The sequence below is a fragment of the Gossypium hirsutum genome, chromosome A13, assembly GCF_007990345.1.
Source record: "Gossypium hirsutum isolate 1008001.06 chromosome A13, Gossypium_hirsutum_v2.1, whole genome shotgun sequence".
Classification (NCBI taxonomy): Eukaryota; Viridiplantae; Streptophyta; class Magnoliopsida; order Malvales; family Malvaceae; genus Gossypium; species Gossypium hirsutum.
Genome location: NC_053436.1, coordinates 2714221 through 2737141, shown reverse-complemented (window position 1 = coordinate 2737141; position 22921 = coordinate 2714221). Strand labels below are relative to the sequence as shown.

The window sequence follows — 22921 nt, the reverse complement described above, 5'->3', positions numbered from 1 at the left end:
AATATGCGAAGATATCATTAGTGAAACAAATAATTTGATTATTCTACAATAAAAAATAAAATATAAGAAGTAATAAATAACTTGAGAATTATATTTCACATTTAAACATAATATTCATATGTTTCTGGGAATGTTCCTCGAATAATTTTCAAGATTGGAATACTACAATATTTTTTTCTCTAGAAATCGTTAATGAGATAATACAATATTTTTCTCTAGAAATCATTCACTATAAGATTGGAATACTAAAATATTTTTTCGCTAGAAGGACATGATTGAATGTGCAGAGGTTTTGCAATCTATCCCTAGGTTAAAGTAATGCGTTAATGAAATAACTTGATATCCTTAAATATTCTATTCAGTTTCCCATAGTTCTCATATTTAATTCAACCACCAAAAAAAAAGGGGAAGAAAAGAGAAACTGTACATGAATAAGACAACAAATGAGTGTATGGTAGGAGCTGGTATTTACATTGAAAAGATTACGAAATAAAATCATCGGTTTTCCCTAAAATGTGATTCTACCCAGATCCGCCCCTCATCACTCTGATCAATAAAACATTTTAATAGCATCCACAAGATGAATAAAAAAAGGGCTGCCAAGACAAAAAAAAGCATTGTAATAAGCAACCAAAACAACCATTGAAAATGCTTTAATTTTTTTTAGATAGATAATTATTGTTATTATTATTAAATTTTAATAAAATTATTGTTAAATATATTTTAATAAAATAAAAATAAATGATTTAATCATTTTTTAATATAATAATTATTAAATACAATTTAATAAAATATTATATAATTTAATAACATTCTTAATAAAATAATTATTATATGAATTAAAAAATCATAATATATAATATTATAAAAATAATATAAAACTTACCTTATTATTTTTAAATTGCAATACATATTTAATGTGCTAAAATATCATTAGTGAAACAAATAATTTAATTATTCTACAATAAAAAAAAGTATTAAAAGTAATAAATAGCTTGTGATTAAAAAAAATTAGACACTAAAATAGAATTAATGATATAATTTAAATGTTAATTTATGAGTTAAGTAATAATTTTAATCGATACTTTGTTACATATAACAAACAATATAATGTTACACTTCACATTCTCATTTCATTTAAATTGTGACAGAAGGAAAGAGCATCACCATTGTCAATGGAGATTTCCATTATACTTGTAGTTTCTAAAAGTCACTTTCTCAATACAGGAAAATTCTCAGGACATGTATCATTCTTGTGATTTCATGCCAACCTAGCTCCACCAAATCTCCAAACTTGTATCTACAATAGGTATGCTGGAGAAGTACTCACATGCATATTCGATTATGCACTTATTAGCCGTCAAGTTGTATCAGTATTGCCTTCTTGCTGTGCTTTAGAAAAATCTTCCTCTTTCTCCATGATCTGCTGGATACCCTCTTGATATCCTTCTATGAAACTCTTAAGAGCATCTCTATATGCAGAAGCCCTTGTCATGTATAACCTCTGTAAAGCAGGCCTCAAAAGTCTCCATCCCTCCTCTTGCAGCAATCACTATTAAATCATTTCCATAAACAACATCAAAACAATGTAAAATTCAACAAGATAAACTATAATACCAGGAAAATAAGAGAGAGAAAAGGGTGAGAAGAGAGAAATTTGGCCTAAAAAATGTCGAAATCATTTTCAAATCGAGTTTTAGAAAATGGGAATCGACTTTAAAAAAATGAAAACGGGAGTCGCCACCAATCTTTTTAGGTGTGATTGGATCACCTTTAGAACAATTTTATTTTAAAATCATCGGTTTTGGTCTACGAAATCAAAAGAACGAGTTCGGGAGTCGGTTACGTACGAGGAAGGGTTAGCACCCTCGTAACGCCCAAAAATTGGTACCAAATTGATTATCAAATGTCTTTAAGGTCAGAAATTAGAAATTTTAAGACGCAATCCTCTTTGAAATATTTTGGATTTTGAAAATTGGAACTCACTCGTAAAATATTGACATTGAGTTAGCCTTTCAGAAATCCCTATCTTGAAACAACAAAACACCATATCCAGTAAGTTTGGACATATTGCTTTGAAATTCCAAGACAGTCACTTACATTTTGAAAACCTTTAAAAACTTAAAAGGGTATTTGATTATTCGAACTCAACGAGAAGAGTTGCAACCCGATAAGTTAGGGCACTACTTTCCCGAAATTTTCAAACATCAAGCATTGCCTTTATATTTTTTTGAAAACCTTGGAGCCCTTTTTTTTAAAAAATGATGATGCGTGAGGAATTATATTGCATTATAAATCATACATAGTAACATATTATTGTAGTAGGTAAATAATACGTGCATTTAAAAATGAATACTATGATATAAAGATCGTGCATTAGATATATACATATAAAATAATACATATAAAGCAAATAGTAACAATATGCATACATAGATATATATGTAGCATGTATTGAGAATGAATAAACAAGATATACAAACATACAAAGTGATAATTAAATAATGCACGATATATATAAGAAAGCAATAATTAAATAATGTATGGCATACAAAAGAGTAATATAATATCATTGTATATGCTCATGAAATGTAATATCAAATAATAAATATAAAATAACGCATGATATATGCAATATAAAAATAATGGAATAAATTATTGTCAACAAAGTATACACATAACACAAATAAAGACCTAAATTTTAATAATAATTTTAAAATAGTATTTGCTACATAATATATAAAATATAATAACAAAATATTTATAAGAGAATAATAATTATATAAAAAATATATATAAAATAAAAGTAGGTAAAAGGATTTATAAAATAATACATATCATAAAACATCATTTTAAAATAAAATAATACATAATTAATAATTTAATATATATATATATAATATGAGTTTAAAATGTAATTTAATTTACAAATCTTAATGAATAATATAATAGATAATATATGATACACATAACATATATATATATAATATAGAATAAAAATAAAATATAATAAATGTTATAAAATATAATTTAAATATATAGGAAATAAGATATATAATAGATATAATATAAAATAATGAAAGTTTATATGTATAAATAATTAACATATAATACAAGTAAAAATATAATAATATAAAAAATAATGATGTAAAATAATTTGAAAAATAATAGGTAATATGAAGAATAATAATATATGTATAATAAAATAATCTTATAGTATATAATATAAATAATAAGGATAAAAATAAATATCAATATATAAAATATATATAGAATAAATATAGGACTAAATTTAAAATTCAGCAAAATTACAGGGCGAATTTCAAAGAAACAAAACTGAATTGAGGCCCTATTTAAAACGCGCGTAAAATTAGAGGGACTCACTGGGCAAAATGCCCTATTCTTAAAACGGCCACGTTTCTCAGAATATAATTTAACAACTGTCAGGGCCAAATTAAAACTAAAATAAAATAATAGGGCCAAATCATAAATAAAATAAAGTTTAATTGTAAACACAAAAGGGGTAGAAGGACCGATTGGGAAATTAACCCAATTTTAAAAAATGCGCGGATCTTCCCCGGGTAATCGGGTCAACACGCGGATCCTGTGGGTCACAAAACGACGCCGTTTCGTTCAAGCTATATAAGCTACCTTCTCAGCTTAAGATTCATTTGAACCCCGATTTTTTAAAAAAAACTAAAAAATTCTCTCTGAAAGAGAGAGAGGAAGGGAGCTCCGGTTCTGGCCTTCGTACGCCACGTGCCGGTCCACGCGCCCACGCGCCGCCCTAAGGGCCACTGTATACGAAGATTGGAGGGTTTAAAAATCCTCGTTTCTTCAGATCCAAAACAGGTAGTTCTTCTCCTTTTCAAATACCTTTAGTATTTTGCTAAACAGTTCATATATATGGGCTAAAAAAAATAGAGAACAAGTCACTCGATTATCACCTTTGAAACTGTTTGTATTCGTTTCTTTATTTCTGTATCTGTGTAATCGTTACAAGGGTTACAAAGGCTTTTTTTATAGCCTACTGATTTGTTACATAAGGAAAGAAATCTCTGATTTCTTGTATCTTTGACTGATGTGCTGTGATTTCCTTGCCATTTTCTACTCTGCTTTTTTGCGTATCTGCTGTTTGTTTCATTTTCTTGCAGGCAATCGAGCGAGGGATCCGGCAGTGACCATGCTGGTGTAGACGCGTACACTGATCACGGCGCTGATGGAGCCTTGGTGATGGTCATGATATTCATGACGTAATTTGGGGCCAGACCAAGGGACGACCGAGGATCGGGGCGTTGATGAGCATTGAAGCCCCTTGGGACAACTCATTAAACGGTGGCCTCAATTTGGGGGTTGCCAGACACTCCCCGAAGCTTCCAGAAATGTTTGCGGCGCCACAGTATTCAGGAACCCTAGGGTTTCCCTGTTTCTCTAAAGTCTGTTGGGCCTTTTGGGCTGTTTTGTTTTGGGTCAAGGTCTATAATGTAATGGGTTGGGTCTGACTTAGGCTAGCAGGGATAATGAGTCTGACGGGCTGCTGGGTGTAACGGGTCTTATTTGGGTTTGGGTTTAGCTTAGGGGTATTAGGTATTGTTCTGGCTATTGGGTTATACCCGGATATGGGTTTTTGTATTTGGGCTTTGGGTAGCAACAGTAGGCCTGGACTTTCAATGGACTTTTTTTATAAATGTTTATTTATTTATCTAATTTTTTCTTTATTTAAACCCGGTCAAATTTGGGCTATTACAGCTGCCCCTCTTTGCTTATTGCTGTGTAACAGGAATCAAGCAAAGATTCATAGAAAGACCCAAATTTGATCGGTTCTATGATCTTCAATCTGCTTTCCGCCGAACATAGAGACACTGATTCTACTTCTTCGATTTGCAAGGATGTCTAATCATCTTGAGTCTGTTTCAGAACATTTGAGAGTCATATCTGCAATGTCCTCGATTTGTTCTTTGTAAACACAAGAATACCAAATCATCTTGGATCTGCTTCAGTATAAACATCTGAAGGTTAGATCTGCTATATTTGAGAACGTCTGAGAGTCAAATCTGCTATGTCCTCGATTTGTTTCTTGTAAACACAAAAATACCAAATCATCTTGGATCTGCTTCAGTATAAACATCTGAAGGTTAGATCTGCTATATTTGAGAACGCTTGAGAGTCAAATCTGCTATGTCCTCGATTTGTTTCTTGTAAACATAAGAATACCAAATCATCTTGGATCTGCTTCAGTATAAACATCTGAAGGTTAGATCTGCTATATTTGAGAACATCTGGGAGTCAAATCTGCCATGTCCTCGATTTGTTTCTTGTAAACACAAAAATACCAAATCATCTTGGATCTGCTTCAGTATAAACATCTGAAGGTTAGATCTGCTATCTTTGAGAACGTCTGAGAGTCAAATCTGCTATGTCCTCGACTTGTTTCTTGTAAACACAAGAATACCAAATCATCTTGGATCTGCTTCAACATAAATGTCTGAAGTCTAGATCTGCTGTCTTCAATTTATTTCCTATAAGCATAGGGCTACCATGTTGAAATCTTTGATCTTCATGACCTGTAGGATGAGTATGTGCCTATGCCTAAGTATGTTATGATTGAAATGAGTCAAATGCCCTTAACATGTTATGATGCAAAGTGCTGTGAATATGACCCCTATCTCAAGTGTCATTATTCATTCCTTCATTTCTCTTTCTCAAAACTTTATTCTTACTCAGCTTGTAGGCCTTCCTCCAATGCTATGATCTATTGAGGATGTCTGTAAGAATTGAATCATCCATTTCTTTTTGAACTAGAAGAAAGAAATCCCTCGAGTTCCTTCATTCCTTACTTACATGAATTTCTCGAACAATTGTCCTGTTTTAGTTTCTTGTATTATCTAGAAATTCCAAAGTGATGTGTAAAACTTCTTTTGTGAAAATATTTTAGCTCATCTATCATTATTTCAATGCAACATACTTAAAAAATATCGGGAGATGAGTAAATCTTTGAGAATAATTGGATTCGAATTGTTAACAGTACAAAGGAAATAAGTTTGATAGCATATCTTTAAGAAGAAATAGAATCTAAAGACAGCAAACAGGATAAATATCGCCGCTTGAGCATCTATACATTAGTTCCCCGAAGTCTTTCTTGAGTTCGACATGTGTTTAAAAGATCCAAAGTACTTTGTTGATGCCCCAATGTACACGGTGCCTCACTCTCTGTCAAGTCAAATATAGCAAGTTTGCTGTATGCCCTTCAAAATTTGAGCTGCCCTTTCAGGTTTTCAACTCAAAATCCCTTTAGTCACAAGGTGCCCTTTGTGGGTTTTCACCTTGGCCTCTCCATTTTTTTTTCAAAATTCAAGGCGCCCTTTTGCGGGTTTTCACCTTGGATTCTTTTCGCTTTTAGACAAAGTATTTTTAACTGAGTCTGAGTTCACCGGATTGGGTAGGCTTTTTCCATCCATTTCTGTCAAAATCAACGCACCACCAGAAAAAGCCTTCTTCACGACGTATGGCCCCTTCCAATTTGGCATCCACTTTCCTCTAAAGTCCTTTTGAATGGGAATGATTTTCTTTAGCACAAGGTCCCCCTCATGGAATTCCCTTGGACGAACCTTTTTATCATAAGCTCGCATCATACGCTTCTGGTACATCTGACTATGTTGGATAGCCTTCAGCCTCTTTTCCTCAATCAAGTTTAGCTGGTCATATCGAGACTGAACCCATTCAGCTTCATCTAACCTTATCTCTGTTAAAATTCGGAGAGAAGGTATTTCCACTTCAATAGGTAAAACTGCTTCCATCCAGTAAACTAACGAGAACGGAGTTGCCCCAGTAGAAGTTCTAACAGATGTTCGATAAGCCAAGAGTGCAAACGGTAGCTTTTCATGCCAATCTCTATAAGTCTCAGTCATCTTTCCCACTATTTTCTTAATGTTCTTATTGGCAGCCTCCACTACCCCATTCATCTTTGGACGATAGGGTGAAGAGTTGTGATGCTTGATTTTGAACTGGTCGAAACCTCTGCTATCGTTTTGTTATTCAAATTCAATACATTGTCAGATATGATCCTCTCAGGCACTCCATACCGACAAATGATTTCCTTCTTCAAAAATCGACTTACAGCTGACTTAGTAACATTTGCGTAAGAAGCAACCTCTACCCATTTTGTAAAGTAGTCAATAACTACGAAAATAAACCGATGTCCATTCGAAGCTTTCGACGATATTGGCCCGATGATATCCATGCCCTACATGGAAAATGGCCATGGAGACGTCATGACATGTAAAGGTGAGGGTGGTACATAAATTTTGTCCCCATAAATCTGACACTTATGGCATTTTTTGGCATAATTGATACAGTCTCCTTCCATAGTGGCCCAGTAATAGCCAAACCTCATGATTTGTCTTGCCATCGTGAACCCATTTGCATGCGTACCACATACACCTTCATGGACCTCTTCTAGAATTAGCTTGGCTTCCACAGCATTGACACATCTCAAAAGTACTTGGTCTTTCCTTCTCTTATACAGAACATCCCCGTCCAAAACATAGTCACAAGTTAATCTTCTCAGGGTTCGTTTGTCATTTTCGGATGCCTGTGCTGGATATTTACGATCTCTTACATATCGCAATATATCCTGATACCAAGGATTGTCATCCTTTTCTTCCTCTTCAAGGTTACAACAGCTAGCTGAAAATTCATAGACACTCATTTGAATTGGTCTCATCTCTTCCTCTTTGTTTGCCTTAATCAGTGAAGCCAAGGTTGCTAAAGCATCTGCCATCTGATTCTCATCTCGTGGGAGATAGTTGAAGGTGATGTCATCGAACTCTCTTAGTAACCCCAAAACTACCATTCGATAATTGATCAACTTAGGGTCTCTTGTCTCCCATTCACCTCTTAACTGATAGATTACTAACGCAGAATCTCCATATACTTCTAGGGTTTTTATGCCTCTTTCTATGGCCGCTTGGAGCCCCATGATGCATGCTTCGTATTCAGCCATATTATTTGTACAGTCAAAATCCAACTTGCACATGAACAGGTAATGGTCGCCATTCGGGGATACCAAGACTGCCCCAATTCCATTTCCGACTGCATTAGAAGCCCCATCAAAATTTAGTTTCCATGGAGAATCTTCAGTTGCTGCTATACACATTAGCTCCTCATTTGGAAAATCAAAATTCAATGGCTCGTAATCCTCCAAAGCTCTACTGGCCAAAAAGTCTGCCACCGCACTTCCTTTGATAGCCTTCTGACTTACATAAACTATATCAAACTCTGAAAGTAAAATTTGCCATCTCGCCATTCTTCCATTTAGAGTCGTTGATTCCATCATGTATTTTAATGGATCTAATTTTGAGATGAGCCAAGTTGTATGGTATAGCATGTATTGTCTTAATCTCCGTGTGGTCCAAATCAACGCACAGCACAACTTTTCGATTAGCGAATATCTCATTTCACAATCAGTAAATTTCTTACTGATATAATAAATTGCCTTTTCCTTTTTCCCTGACTCGTCATGCTCACCAAGCACACATCTCATAGAATTGCTGAACACTGACAAGTATAGTATTAACGGTTTATCTAGACTAGGCGGAAATAACATTGGAGCATTCAACAAATATTGCTTGATTTTCTCAAAAGCATTCTGGCATTCTTCATCCCAAGCACCTTGATTGTGCTTTCTGAGGAGACGAAAGATAGGACACATTTCTTGGTCAATTGTAAACTGAACCGAGCAATGTAATTCAACCTTCCTAGGAATCCTCGAACTTCTTTTTGAGTACGTGGTGGAGGCAACTCCCGTATGGCTCTGACCTTTTCTGAGTCAACTTCAATTCCCTTTTCACTGACTACGAAGCCTAATAACTTCCCCGATCTGGCTCCAAAGGTGCACTTTGCTAGATTGAGCTTCAACTAAAATTTTCTCAATCTTAAGAACAATCCTCTCAAGACCTCAATGTGTTCTTTTTCTGTTCGCGACTTGGCGATCATATCATCAACGTATACCTCAATATCCTTATGCATCATGTCGTGAAACAAGTTTACCATGGCTCGTTGGTATGTTGCTCCTGCGTTCTTCAACCTAAACGGCATTACTTTATAACAAAAGGTGCCCCATAATGTTATGAAAGTAGTTTTATCCATATCATCTGGATGCATCTTTATCTGATTGTATCCTAAGAAGCCGTCCATGAAGGAGAACAACGAATATCCCGCTGTGTTGTCTACTAAAGTGTTAATATGTGGTAGAGGAAAATTATCCTTTGGGCTTGCTTTGTTTAGATCTCTGTAATCAACGCACATTCGTACATTCCCGTCTTTCTTAGGAACAGGTACAATATTAGCTACCCATTCAGAGTACTTCACTTCTTGCAGAAATCCTGCATCAAACTGCTTCTTAATCTCATCTTTTATTTTCAGGACAATGTCTGGCCGCATCCTTCGCAACTTCTGTTGGACCGGTCTACATTCTTGTCTTATCAGAAGACGATATACTACAATGTCAGTACTCAATCCGGGCATATCCTGATAAAACCATGCAAAGATATCCTTGAATTCCTGAAGCAACTCAATCAAGCTACGCATTGTGCCATTAGCGATCAGTGTTCCAATTTTGACCTCCTTCCCTTCCTCTAGGGCTATATTATTTATTGCCTCTTTTTCATGTGGCATGATATGTTTCTCCTCCTGTTTTACCATTCTTAATAGATCGAGAGATACGTCACAATCTTGAACATCTTCAAAATCCTAAGGCTCCTCTAAACACATGTCTTGCTCACAAGAGAAATCAGGAGCGGCAGTATTAGCGCTCATATCATTGATATCTAGAGACCTGTAAGGGGTATGAAAGAATATATAAAGAATGAATGAATTTGAGAATGATCGTTTATGTGCTATGAATAAAAGAATAAGAATTGTTAGAATTTAAAGAAATATTGGTTGATAAAAATGAGACAATACTCTTTTAAATTGGTAAAAGTTATGTTTTATTTGAATAATAATATATGAACATAAGCCTATTTTCACAAATGTAATCTTACTACTCCTAGGCCCTAGAGTAATAAACATGTTTCGAGAATTACTCTGAAAATTTTCTAAAGACTACAGGAAGATCCTCCGCAGTCCAATTGTTCAGAGAGCTCCCCGGTTCGTAAGGGTGAATACCCTCAAGGTTTTCCTGTCCAAACCACTCATTATGTACAATATTGATTTGATGACTCTCTTTTACTAGCAACCCTCCTGACTTAAAGGTTTTAGATATAGGTGGGAATGTCATCAGTTCCCACTCTACTTCTCCTCCGTTCAAACGCGCCTTCCTTCTTACTTGACGCTTTTCCATCTCCTGTCTCTTTTGTTTATGGTCTGGCTTAAAACCCAAACCAAAGCGATCTTTCTTCTCCATCAATTTTGGGACTTGAATCCCTCATTGCAACTGTTTTCCTAGTCCTTTTCCTGGCAATGCTCCTTTCCCCATCATTATTTGCAGGGCCATCATTGTTGCTCTAGACATCCTGGGAACCAGCACCTCGCTTCCCTCCGAAATGAAGGTAGTATTAACAATTTCCAAAGAACGAAAAGAACACTCAATAGCCTCCTCATTTGTCTCCACATAAGGAGGTTTACTAGTGACGACTGCTATGATATCCTCCTCTGCATTGATGGTTATCAAGCGTCCATCTGTCACCAACTTCAATTTTTGGCGCAGTAAAGAAGGCACCGCTCCTGCCGAGTGTATCCATGGCCTCCCCAACAAACAATTATAGGAGGGCTTGATATCCATTACCAGGAAGTCAACTTCATACGTATTTGGTCTAATCTCCAAAGGGATGTCAATTCGTCCCATTACTTTCCTTTCAGTTCCGTCAAAGGCTCTTACCACATTATGACATGTCTTCATGTGTGAACTGTCAATAGGTAATCTGTTGAATGTGGATAATGGAAGGACGTTCAAAGCGGACCCATTATCAACGAGTACACTTGGAAGCGTGTATCCTTTGCAACGAGTGGTGATGTGCAAAGCCTTAGTTAACCCTATGCCCCCAAGTGGAATTTGATCATCATTGAAGTAGATGAAATTATCAGCATTGATGTTATTTATCAACAGGTCCAACTTATTGACAGATATATCATGAGTGACATATGTCTCGTTGAGTACCTTCAACAACGCTTCTCGATGCACTTCAGAGCTTAGCAGTAAGGCTAAAATCGATATGCGCGCTGGTTGCTTACGCAACTGCTCGACCACACTGTACTCACTATGCTTAAGAAACTTTAGAAATTCCTTAGCTTCCTCCTCTCTCACCGGCTCGTTAACAGGTACTTCACTCTTTTTCTCAATTTCAGCATTCTTAGATTTTGTGGGCTCCACCCTGACGTCCCCTATATCATAACGCTTTCCACTTCGCGTATGGGAACCTTCCTCTTGTACAACTTTAGATACGCTGGCTATGTTTCCTTCTCCCGGCACCGTCACGCTACAGTCATAACTCCATGGTACTTTCTTGCTATCCTTGTAAGGGAAAGGAGTAGGTGTATGGATAATAACCTTGGGCGCTGCTGGTGTCCCTATTTCATTATTCCCTGGCAAGGAGATAATGATCCTTGGTCTGCTGGTTCTTTGCTGTTCATTTTCCAGCACACATACTTGCTTTTCACTAGAGCTACCTTCATAAACCTGTAGCTCTTTGTTGTCTATGAAGCCTTGCACCAAGGCCTTGAATTCCTCGCAATCTTCACGGAACTCACCGTAATCCCACATTCTTTCTTTCGTATTTTTAAAGGTCAACATACCTTTCTTCATCATCTCCTCCCAGATTACCCTCATAGGCATCCTTATCTCATCAACATTTTCCTTTTCCCTTTTTTCACCGGCTTCACCAATGGCATTTACTCCCTGATTGTCATGGTTTGGCAAAGGATTCTCAGTATTTGAGGTACTCTCAAATTTCAAAACCCCATTCTTGATCAACCTCTCTACGGCTTTCTTGAATCCAGTACAATTCTCGATTAAGTGCCCCGATATTCCAATATGATACTCACATCTGGCATTTGCATCATACCATTTAGGATACAGAGGCTGTAATGGTTTTAAATGGAAAGGGGCTATAGCATGCGCATCATATAGATTTTGATAGAGTTCCCTATACGTCACAGGTATAGGTGTAAATTGCATCCTCTCATACCTAGTGTTGGATTCTTGCTTTTAAGAGACTTGTTACCCAACTGTGGCTACTTTGGGCTGGCTAACTGTGACTGCTTTTGAATTAAAACCACTTGTATTGTTTACCTCATTGTTTTTTCTTCTTAGGGCTGATCTTTTGACTCCCTCTCCCTCAATTCTTCCCCCTCTTATGGCATTCTCTATCATCTCTCCTGCCATAACTATGTCCGCAAAACTTTTAGTAGTGCTTCCAATCATATGAGTAATAAATAGGGCTTTCAAAATATTAATGAATAACATAGTGGTCTCCTTCTCCAACAGTGGTGGTTGAACCTCCATCGCTACCTCTCTCCACCTCTGTGCATATTGCCTAAAATTCTCATTAGGCTTCTTCTCCATGTTTTACAGGGTAATCCTGTCAGGGGTCATGTCTGTTACATGATTGTACTGTTGCATGAAGGCTTATGCAAGATTCCTCCATGAACTTATTCTAGTCCGGCTCAACTGATTGTACCATCTGGCTGTCGCACCTATCAAACTATCTTGAAAACAATGGATCAACAGCTGATCATTGTTTACATACCCCGTCATCCTTCTACAAAACATTGTGATGTGGGCCTCTGGGCAAGTAGTACCATTGTATTTTTCAAATTCTGGCATTTTGAATTTGTGAGGTAACACTAGGTTTGGGAGTAGACTTAAGTCCTTGGCATTATCCCCATGATTATTGCCAGTGCCTTCCAAAGCCTTGAACTTTTCTTCTAACCATCTACAGCGTTCATCTAATTGCCTTGCAGCTTCGGCCTTCAAATCCTCCTTTTTCACCATATCTAGATCGGGAACAAGAGGATTAGTAAGATTGTCACCCATATTAAGCCCTGAACCAACCGAAAAATTCACATGGATACCAGTATCGATTAGCCCATGCTGAGGCCTCACAGTAGTAAATGGCCTTCTAGGAGGTGCCTCGGTTTGCAATGATACATGCGGCGGTGTAAAACCTAGAGGAGGACCCTCATTTTCCTCTTCAGTGATGGCCATAGGAGCCTTTCCTTTATTAGTGGCCCTCAGTAACTGAGCCATTTCGGCCATTATATTCCTCTGAGCTTCCATCATTTGCTCCCTCATCTCATTCTGCATTTTAGCCAACTGCTCTTGCAACTGGTCTTGCATATCCTTTTGCAACTGCTCAAACCTTTGATCCATGTTCTTAGTTTTAGTGCGAGTGCCGTAAGGATGCGTAATTTCCAGTTTTTCTTTTCTACCTTTATAAAGAAACTTTAACTAATTAGGGTCTTTCTATAACCTTGAATGCATATGATATGATGTAATGCAAATGTATGAATGCAACAAAGGCATCAATCTCGATTCAATCTGTAACACCCCTTACTCGTATTCCGGCTCGGAACAGAGTATGAGGTATTACTAAGTTTTTTAAAAAAATTTCGACAGCATTTCTGCTTAATTTTGCTTAAACCTCCTGCAAATTTAAATCACAATCCAATATATATATATCAACCAAACTCATTTATAATAATACTCACAATTTAACTATTAATGAACACCACATTTTAAATCAAACCATAACATATATTTACATGATGATTCCATATTTCATAGGTCGTCTATACATGCCATAATTTTCCGGAACGATAGTAGCAAAATACCCCAAGTGTGAAGGATAGTGTGGATGATTGTCTGACTTCGTTCCAAATTTCCGAGTTGTCGGAAGTCACTATAATCAAGGGAAAAATAAAATCGAGTAAGCATATAGCTTAGTAAGTAAACACATGATAAATAAGTAATTACTCACATAACTACACCAAAATATAAACTTATTCATGAATAACTTCATTGTTTAGGCAATTTCCAGCAAACTGTTTTTCTGCGTCATAGTCGCTAATTTATTTTTATCCGGAGCTACAGGGCTCCAAATTGAGTTTCGTAAATTTTTCCTGAAACTAGACTCATATACCATTTCACCATAAAGATTTAAGAATTTTTTTACCCAGCCAATTAGTACAGTTTATTCATTAAAACTTCCCCTGTTTCACTGCCCAACGGTTCTGACCCTTCCTCAAAAAAATTCACTTAACTCTCTGTACAAAATTTTAAAAATGGTTTCGCTTGTTTCTATTAAAAATAGAGTCAATAAGGAATCCAGGAATATAAATTTCACACCATAATTATTTTTTTACAATTTTTGGTGATTTTCCAAAGTTAGAACAGGGGATCCCGAAATCAATCCAGCCCTGTTTCAGTAAAAATTCAGATATCTCCAAAAATATAACTCTTTTGCTTATTCTATTTATTTCATATGAAAATAGACACATTCAGCTTCAATTTCATATATTATTCAGCTTCCCATTCATTTTCCACCATTTATGGTGATTTTTCAAAGTTACCCATCTGCTGTTGTTCAACACAGTTTATAACTAAATCGTTCTTTTTTTCGTTTTTGATATTTTCTCCCATCTCATACATGGATCGATTTAGTATCCAACTCAATATTTGCCCCATAAAAATTTCCACCATATGGCAATATTCACCTTCCACACTTTTTCGTTGAGCACTCGGAATGTTAACCGTTATTGGTGGATCTCGCACTTAGCACCACCACTTAATCGGGGAATCAGCACTTAGCAACCCCTTGGGGGAATCAGCACATAGCAACCCCCTTTTTATTTCAGAGATACGGTGGATATCGCACTTAGCACCACCAATGAACCGGGGAATCAGCACTTAGCAACCCCTCGGGGGAATCAGCACATAGCAACCCCCTTTCACATTTCAAAGATACGGTGGATATCGCACATAGCACCACCAATGAATCGGGGAATCAGCACACAGCAACCCCTTTATGTACAACATACTTCGGCTTATTCCGAGTGTTCAACCCATAAATCATATATTGCAACCTTTTACCACCTTTCCCGATTTAACAACATTTTTAGGATATGGCCAAACATTTATTTTAATTCCAAATAAATCTCAACATATATCAATTAATGTCAAAATAATACATCAAGTCACGTGTTTACTTACCTCGGTGCAAAATATCGTAATTTTGCACTTCATTCCACTATCTTTTCTTTTCCTCGTTTGAGATAATCTTCACGTCTTTCTTGATCTATAATAGCAAATTTAACTCATTTAATGTTCACATTCATTAAAATAATCCACCACCCAACTTTTTGAAAAATTACAATTTTGCCCCCAAACTTTTGCATAATTACACTTTTGTCCCCAAGCTCGGAAATTAAACTTCATCACTTATTCTTAGGTTTTATGACATTCTGAACATTTTTCCCTTCTATGGCAACATCAAATTCTCACTCTAACATACACTTATGAACAATAATTATTTTTACCGATTATGCCTATTTACCCGTTTTCGCTTAAAATCGCTTAGCAAAAGTTGTTTAACATAATTTATAGCTTCATATTCCACCATAAAACAGCAAAATAAACACATTTCACCTATGGGTATTTTTCCAAATATGAGCCCTAACACGAATTATTGCTAGAATAAGCTAAACCGAGTTACGAGGATTCCAAAAATGCGAAGAACATTAAAAACGGGGCTAGGATGCACTTACTATGAGCTTGAGAAAGCAAAGAAACCTTAGCTATGGCTTCCTTCAAATTTCGGCAGCAACTAATGAGGAAGATGATGATTTTTGTCATCTTTTTCCCATTTTATTTTTTTTATTACCAAATGACTAATATGCCCCCACTTAAAAAAAATCTATTTCTCTCATCTCTTATGTCTATTTTTGTCCATCAACTAACTAATGGTCTAATTACCACATAAAGACCTCCAATTTAAAATTTCATATCAATTAGATACTTCTACATATAGAACTCAACTTTTGCACTATTTACAATTTAGTCCTTTTGACTAAATTGAGTGCCCAAACGTCGAAATTTTCGAACGAAATTTTTACGAAAATTTTCCGTGAAATTGTAGACCATAAAAATATAATAATAACCATATTTTCCCTCGTCGGATTTGTGGTCCCGAAACCACTATTCCGACTAGGCCCAAAATCGGGCTGTTACACAATCTCATTTAGAAAACTTTATTTAGAAAAAGAATATCTTTACATATAAATGGATTACAAGTATGCTTTCGCCCTAATGCCCATAGTTTTAACTCTATCTAATAAAAGGGCTAACTCTTTCCCTATGTCTGACGACGACCCACACATCATACTCAATACCTCGGCTCGTACAGCCAAGTCTCGCACATATTCAGCAACCTCTCGAATCTGAGCTATGGCTTATTCCATGACATGATCCATTTCTCTAATCTGCCCTCTAGACTGATGAAGCTCCCTTTAGATAATCTCCTTGTGTCTCGAGTTGCTCGATCTGAAGTTTACTTTCCTGCAATGCTGCTTCCAAATCTTCAACTTTACTCTTTAGCTCTTTTAACTCGACCGTAGAATCATGGTTACGATGCCAACGAAGGGATCTTCCAAGCTCAGTTACTTTAGACTTCAACCCTTTATTCTCTTCTTCTAATGCCAAATTCCGCGATTGCATCTCTTGAAACTTCTTCTCCCAGTACTCAGCTCTTGCCTTTCCTTCTTGGACCTCTTTCTGCAACTGATCTGAAGACCCTCCTATTTTCGCTCTTCTCAAGGATACCTGTGCCTTTTTGTAGTATTCCTTCAAGTCATCTCTATCCTCTTCAATCTTCCTCTTTTCATTCCTTTCTTTCTTTTCGACCTCCATCTTCTGGACATCAATATCTAAACTCAAGTACATCTTTTCTTCTTCAAGCTTTGCTATCTTTTTCTCGAGCTTCAGATTTTTCCTCTCAAATTCTTGCTTCATAATTTCTAACTCCGATGGCATCACTTGCAGATATTCCTCCATCGATCAAGCTCTTTCCATATTTGGCTCAAGAATGTTATCATTGATCCTTCTACCTCTCCATTCAACATATTCTGGAGTCGTAGCAGGGCCAATAGCTACTTCTTTCAATCGGCACGCCTTGTTCCAAGCGCTAGAGATCTCACCGACCCTTTTCTTGTAATCAGCTCCTCTATATGCGAACTCACTTTGAGTTAGCCCATGAGTTGCTGGCACGAACTGCCTCAAATCGAATTGACTTAACACGAGCAAGGGGGCATAACCAATGGCACCCCAAATTCCCAATAAAGGGACCCAATCGAAACTGCCGCAACGGTAAAGAATCTCACCAGGAATCATCCATGGAGCTCTCCACTTAACATCTTTCAACTGAAGATTTTGAAGTAGTGCTATCCAATTCTCCTCTGGAACATCAACTCTCCTAGTTGAAGCGACTATGCCCTTCAGCGGTGAGTAATCCTCGAAGAAAACCCGACAAATGACCTTATCTACCAATCGAAAATAACTATAGAACCAAACTAGAAGCAATTGTACACAACCAACAAACCTGCCTGCACCAGCTTTTCTACATGTGCTTAAGGACCTGAATGTCTCTGCCAAAATTGCAGGGACAGAAGTGACCCTCTTACTGAGTCTATGGAAAAGATCCGTGGTTGTCTCATCCACATATCCCAAAGCCCTAGGGAACACCATCAATCCATACAAACTTAAGGCAAAAACATCTACCCTCTTTGTTTCATCGGGATGCGTCAAAATCAGACCCTTCAAAGCATCCCATGAAATGCACTTGCACTCACCGTTCTCTTTAATTCTGGTCGTAATCCACTGCTCACTCATCCCTGTAATAGTCATCAATTTCTTCCAAAAGGTCGGGACATTAGCAGCTCGAGAATAGATTCTATCAACCTGGAACCTGGGACAACGTAACAAGGCAGTGTACTCCTCTACGGTAAGCACCAAGTCTACCTCCCCAAAAGTAAAGCAACTATACGCTGGATTCCAAAACTGAGCGAGGGCTCGGAACAAGTGCTCATCTATTTGAACATCGAGCAAGAAAGGTAAATCTCCGTAATTACCATAGAATAACTGTTTAGTCTCGTTGCCCCATTGATCCCAAATCTCCTTAAGTTCTTGGAGATTATTCTGCGTGACACTGATGCGAGTATATCCTGACAGCTCCGACATATATCCCACAGCTATACTATCTCCCTTTTCTAACTGAGTTTGCTCAGACCATCTATGGACGTTGGCATTGCTCTCCACTCTATCAAGAAGTCCGTTCTCCATAATAAAACTCTCTAATTTAGACACTGACCGCGAATTGATACCTTTTAAATGCGAAATGATATGCAACAAAAGAAAAGAGATAGTTAGTATCACATGATAACAATAAACTCAAAGATAACCTGTAAGGGTAATAATTACGGTATAATTCTATTTAGGTTGAGCTCTTACGGTCCTTCTATATGTGGTTTAGTTCTAAAGTTGAGGTACCTGAACCAGCAGATTCCTCGATCCTCACCCATTATAGGCTCATTTGAATCGAGTTCAGTTCAGGGGGACACATTTCCCTATGGCTACACGGAGATGAAAATCTCACGAAACCATAGGTACGGATGTATCCCAAAAGTGATCCACTATCCTGCACGGAGGCGAAAACCTCACGAAGGCGTAGCTTCTCACTCCCACTTAAGGGTGTGACCACAACGGTCATGCAAATGCAATGCGTATTAGAATATAGCAATACATGCAATAACACAAACACATGTAATGCAATGAAAATTAAATTTTAAAATTTTTAATTTCCGACATTAAGACAAGAGATAATCAATTACACGGCTTGACTCTCTTATTAGTCCGCAGTGGAGTCGCCAAGCTGTCGAAATCATTTTCAAATCGAGTTTTGGAAAATGGGAATCGACTTTAAAAAAATGAAAACGGGAGTCGCCACCAAGCTTTTTAGGTGTGATTGGATCACCTTTAGATCAATTTTATTTTAAAATCATCGGTTTTGGTTTACGAAATCAAAAGAACTAGTTCGGGAGTCGGTTACGTACGAGGAAGGGTTAGCACCCTCGTAACGCCCAAAAATTGGTACCAAATTGATTATCAAATGTCTTTAAGGTCGGAAATTAGAAATTTTAAGACGCAATCCTCTTTGAAATATTTTGGATTTTGAAAATTGGAACTCACTCGTAAAATATTGACATTGAGTTAGCCTTTCGAAAATCCCTATCTTGAAACAACAAAACGCCATATCCAGTAAGTTTGGTCATATTGCTTTGAAATTCCAAGACAGTCACTTACATTTTGAAAACCTTTAAAAACTTAAAAGGGGATTTGATTATTCGAACTCAACGAGAAGAGTCGCAAACCGATAAGTTAGGGTACTACTTTCCCGAAATTTCCAAACATCAAGCATTGCCTTTATATTTTTTTGAAAACCTTGGAGCCCTTTTTTTAAAAAAATGGTGATGTGTGAGGAATTATATTGCATTATAAATCATACATAGTAACATATTATTGTAGTAGGTAAATAATACGTGCATTTAAAAATGAATACTATGATATAAAGATCGTGCATTAGATATATACATATAAAATAATACATATAAAGCAAATAGTAACAATATGCATACATAGATATATATATATATATAGCATGTATTGAGAATGAATAAACAAGATATACAAACATACAAAGTGATAATTAAATAATGCACGATATATATAAGAAAGCAATAATTAAATAATGTATGGCATACAAAAGAGTAATATAATATCATTGTATATGCTCATGAAATGTAATGTCAAATAATAAATATAAAATAACGCATGATATATGCAATATAAAAACAATGGAATAAATTATTGTCAACAAAGTATACACATAACACAAATAAAGACCTAAATTTTAATAATAATTTTAAAATAGTATTTGCTACATAATATATAAAATATAATAACAAAATATTTATAAGAGAATAATAATTATATAAAAAAAATATATAAAATAAAAGTAGGTAAAAGGATTTATAAAATAATACATATCACAAAACATCATTTTAAAATAAAATAATACATAATTAATAATTTAATATATATATAATATGAGTTTAAAATGTAATTTAATTTACAAATCTTAATGAATAATATAATAGATAATATATGATACACATAACATATATATAAAAAATATAGAATAAAAATAAAATATAATAAATGTTATAAAATATAATTTAAATATATAGGAAATAAGATATATAATAGATATAATATAAAATAATGAAAGTTTATATGTATAAATAATTAACATATAATACAAGTAAAAATATAATAATATAAAAAATAATGATGTAAAATAATTTGAAAAATAATAGGTAATATGAAGAATAATAATATATGTATAATAAAATAATCTTATAGTATATAATATAAATAATAAGGATAAAAATAAATATCAATATATAAAATAGATATATATATATAGAATAAATATAGGACTAAATTTAAAATTCAGCAAAATTACAAGGCGAATTTCAAAGAAACAAAACTGAATTGAGGCCCTATTTAAAACGCGCGTAAAATTAGAGGGACTCACTGGGCAAAATGCCCTATTCTTAAAACGGCCACGTTTCTCAGAATATAATTTAACAACTGTCAGGGCCAAATTAAAACTAAAATAAAATAATAGGGCCAAATCATAAATAAAATAGTTTAATTGTAAACACAAAAGGGGTAGAAGGACCGATTGAGAAATTAACCCAATTTTAAAAAATGCGTGGATCCTCCCCAGGTAATCGGGTCAACACGCGGATCCTGGGGGTCGCAAAACGACGCTGTTTCGTTCAAGCTATATAAGCTACCTTCTCAGCTTAAGATTCATTTGAACCCCGATTTTTTTAAAAAAAACTAAAAAATTCTCTCTGAAAGAGAGAGAGAAAGGGAGCTCCGGTTCTGGCCTTCGTACGCCACGTGCCGGTCTACGCGCCCACGCGCCGCCCTAAGGGCCACTGTATACGAAGATCGGAGGGTTTAAAAATCCTCGTTTCTTTAGATCCAAAACAGGTAGTTCTTCTTCTTTTCAAATACCCTTAGTATTTTGCTAAACAGTTCATATATATGGGCTAAAAAAAATAGAGAACAAGTCACTCAGTTATCACCTTTGAAACTATTTGTATTCGTTTCTTTATTTCTGTATCTGTGTAATCGTTACAAGGGTTACAAAGGCTTTTTTTATAGCCTACTGATTTGTTACATAAGGAAAGAAATCTCTGATTTCTTGTATCTTTGACTGATGTGCTGTGATTTCCTTGCCATTTTCTACTCTGCTTTTTCGCGTATCTGCTGTTTGTTTCCTTTTCTTGCAGGCAATCGAGCGAGGGATCTGGCAGTGACCATGCTGGTGTAGACGCGTGCACTGATCACGGCGCTGATGGAGCCTTGGTGATGGTCATGACATTCATGACGTAATTTGGGGCCAGACCAAGGGACGACCGAGGATCGGGGCGTTGATGAGCATTGAAGCCCCTTGGGACAACTCATTAAACGGTGGCCTCGATTTGGGGGTTGCCAGACACTCCCCGAAGCTTCCAGAAATGTTTGCGGCGCCACAGTATTCGGGAACCCTAGGGTTTCCCTGTTTCTCTTAAGTCTGTTGGGCCTTTTGGGCTGTTTTGTTTTGGGTCAAGGTCTGTAATGTAATGGGTTAGGTCTGACTTAGGCTAGCAGGGATAATGAGTCTCACGGACTGCTGGGTGTAACGGGCCTTATTTGGGTTTGGGTTTAGCTTAGGGGTATTAGGTATTGTTCTGGCTATTGGGTTATACCCGGATATGGGTTTTTGTATTTGGGCTTTGGGTAGCAACAGTAGGCCTGGACTTTCAATGGACTTTTTTTATAAATGTTTATTTATTTATCTAATTTTTTCTTTATTTAAACCCGGTCAACTTTGGGCTATTACAAAAATTTTAGTTGAGAATTTAATATTTCCTCAACAACTGAACTTTGGCCTGGTGAAGAAGGGATTCACCAAAAATATGCCAATGGAAGTGTAAAATATAAGACTTGAACACAGGTGCCAACAACAAATTAAAACAAAATGCAGTCACAGATGACTCTGAGCAGCCAGGGGAAAAAGAAATCAAAGAATAAATTCCAAGCTACCTCTAGAAAAGTTCTACTAAAAAGGGAAATTTAAATGAAAACCTAACTGAACTCAAGCATTACGGGACTTTGTTCCTTGACCTCCATAAGATGTCTCAAGCACGAATCTAACGGTTTATTGCACATATAATATGCCATATATTTTGCAAGTCATGCTATATACTTCTTGATTCATTACAGACAACTTATACATTTGAACATTTCAAGATAAGAAACCACAAAGTAAAGTTCCTCACCAATATCCTCCAAGGTCGAAGGTTCTATCTCTGTACTCTTACTCTTATCTCCATTGGATTTACCTTTAATCCAATCATCCTTCTTAGAATCGTTTGGTCTAAGATCAGGACCAATATCCCTTACCCAACTTGCAGTATAAAGCTTAGAGGCCTCCTTCAAGACCTAAAGAAGGATGACAGGTTTTTTACTAATTATATACTAAAAATAAATGTCTCTTATTCCCTAATGCATAGGCAAATAATAGGCTCTTGAGCATTATTTGACATTCAAGCGGTTAAGTTAACCATCAAGTAAGAAGAACAGTACATAAAAGTCATTTGATCATTTCAATATCCCAATGATCTATAGTACTAAATTAAAATATACAGATTTCACTTTCTCCGCACAACATTTTTTCTAAGTCGATTTTAAGGTACACCTATTAAGAAAGGTTGAATCCTCCAATACATCATGGAGAAGAGGTAGACATTTTAC

General features: G+C 35.9%; 1 long non-coding RNA gene across 1 annotated transcript; it reads right to left on the bottom strand.

Annotated features, from left to right (window-relative positions):
- Window positions 1-1518: 1518 nt before the first annotated feature.
- On the bottom strand, window positions 1519-22581 carry LOC121212165 (uncharacterized). The gene is made up of 2 exons (XR_005907361.1): window positions 22447-22581; window positions 1519-1552 (listed from the first exon to the last, which is right to left on the bottom strand). It is a non-coding gene; the product is annotated as an uncharacterized lncRNA (long non-coding RNA).
- Window positions 22582-22921: the final 340 nt, after the last annotated feature.